Here is a 2,640-nt window from a genome sequence, read left to right on the forward strand (position 1 = left end):
TCAGACTTTCTGTCTTTTCTCTATTTCTGACTTTGTTTTTTCTGTGTTTCTGACTTTGTCTTTTCTCTATTTCAGACTTTGTCTTTTCTCTATCTCTGACTTTCTCTTTTCCCTATTTCTGAGTTTGTCTTTTCTGTCTTTCCGACTTTATCCTTTCTGTATTTCTGACTTTGCCTTTTCTGTATTTCTGACTTTCTCTTTTCTCTATTTCTCTGACTTTGTCTTTAATGTATTTCTGACTTTGTCTTTTCTCTATTTCTCTGACTTTGTCTTTTCTGTATTTCTGAATTTGTCTTGTCTGTATTTCTGACTTTGTCTTCTCTTTATTTCTCTGACTTTGTCTTTTCTGTATTTCTGACATTGACTTTTCTCTATTTCTCTGACTTTGTCTTTACTGTATTTCTGACTTTTTCTTTTCTGTATTTCTGACTTTGTATTTTCTCTATTTCTTTTTTGTCTTTTCTCTATTTCTGAATTTGTCTTTTCTGTATTTCTGACTTTGTCTTTTCTTTATTTCTCTGACTTTGTCTTTTCTGCATTTCTGACTTTGACTTTTCAGTATTTCTGACTTTGTCTTTTCTGTATTTCTGGCTTTGTCTTTTCTTTATTTTTGACTTTGTCTTTTCTGTATTTCTGACTTTGTCTTTTCTCTATTTCTGACTTTGTCTTTTCTGTGTTTCTGACTTTGTCTTTTCTTTATTTCTCTGACTTTGTCCTTTCTGTATTTCTGTCTTTGACTTTTCTCTATTTCTCTGACTTTGACTTTTCTCTATTTCTGACTATGTCTTTTCTCCATTTCTCTGACTTTGTCTTTTCTGTATTTCTGACTTGCTGTCTTTTTCTGACTTTGTCTTTTCTGTCTTTTTCTGACTTTGTCTTTTCTGTCTTTTTCTGACTTTGTCTTTTCTGCACTTCTGACTTTGTCTTTTGTGTATTTCTGACTTTGTCTTTTCTCTATTTCTGACTTTGTCTTTTCTGTATTTCTCTGACTTTTTCTTTTCTGTATTTCTGACATTGTCTTTTCTGTCTTTCTGACTTTGTCTTTTCTGCATTTCCGACTTTTTCTTTTCTTTATTTCTGACTTTGTCTTTTCTGTATTTCTCTGACTTTGTCTTTTCTGTATTTCTGACTTTGTCTTTTCTGTATTTCTGACTTTGTCTTTTCTGTATTTCTGACTTTGTCTTTTCTTTATTTCTCTGACTTTGTCTTTTCTGCATTTCTGACTTTCTGTCTTTTTCTGACTTTGTCTTTTCTGTCTTTTTCCGACTTTGTCTTTTCTGTCCATTTCTGACTTTGTCTTTTCTGTATTTCTGACTTTGTCTTTTCTCTATTTCTCTGACTTTGTCTTTTCTGTATTTCTGACTTTGACATTTCTCTATTTCTGACTTTGTCTTTTGTGTATTTCTGTCTTTGTCTTTTCTCTATTCCTGACTTTGTCTTTTCTGTATTTCTCTGACTTTGTCTTTTCTGTATTTCTGACTTTGTCTTTTCTGTCTTTCTGACTTTGTCTTTTCTGTATTTCCGACTTTGTCTTTTCTGTATTTCTGACTTTGTCTTTTCTTTATTTCTCTTACTTTGTCTTTTCTGTATTTCTGACTTTGTCTTTTCTGTATTTCTGACTTTGTCTTTTCTGTATTTCTGACTTTGTCTTTTCTTTATTTCTCTGACTTTGTCTTTTCTGTATTTCTGACTTTGACTTTTCTCTATTTCTCTGACTTTGTCTTTTCTGTATTTCTGACTTTGACTTGTCTCTATTTCTCTGACTGTCTTTTCTGTATTTCTGTCTTTCTGTCTTTTTCTGACTTTGTCTTTTCTGTCTTTTTCCGACTTTGTCTCTTCTGTCTTTTTCTGACTTTGTCTTTTCAGTATTTCTGACATTGTCTTTTCTCTATTTCTCTGACTTTGTCTTTTCTGTATTTCTGACTTTCTGTCTTTTTCTGACATTGTCTTTTCTGTATTTCTGACTTAGACATTTCTCTATTTCTGACTTTGTCTTTTGTGTATTTCTGACTTTGTCTTTTCTCTATTTCTGACTTTGTCTTTTCTGTATTTCTGACTTTGTCTTTTCTGTATTTCCGACTTTTTCTTTTCTTTATTTCTGACTTTGTCTTTTCTGTATTTCTCTGACTTTGTCTTTTATGTATTTCTGACTTTGTCTTTTCTGTATTTCTGACTTTGTCTTTTCTTTATTTCTCTGACTTTGTCTGTTCTGTCTTTTTCTGACTTTGTCTTTTCTGTATTTCTGACTCTTTATTTTCTCTGTTTCTGACTTTGTCTTTTCTGTATTTCTGACTTTGTCTTTGCTGTATTTCTGACTTTGTCTTTTCTCTATTTCTGACTTTGTCTTTTCTGTATTTCCGATTTTGACTTTTCTCTACTTGTCTGACTTTGTTTTTTCTGTATTTCCGACTTTGTCTTTTCTCTATTTCTGACTTTGTCTTTCTGTATTTCTGACTTTGTCTTTTCTGTATTTCTGACTTTGACTTCTCTCTATTTCTGACTTTGTCTTTTCTCTATTTCTCTGAATTTGTCTTTTCTGTATTTCTGACTTTGTCCTTTCTCTATTTCTGACTTTGTCTTTTCTGTCTTTTTCTGACGTTGTCTTTTCTGTCTTTTTCTGACTTTGTATTTTCTGTATTT

Source organism: Heterodontus francisci, unplaced genomic scaffold, assembly GCF_036365525.1.
Source record: "Heterodontus francisci isolate sHetFra1 unplaced genomic scaffold, sHetFra1.hap1 HAP1_SCAFFOLD_519, whole genome shotgun sequence".
NCBI lineage: Eukaryota > Metazoa > Chordata > Chondrichthyes > Heterodontiformes > Heterodontidae > Heterodontus > Heterodontus francisci.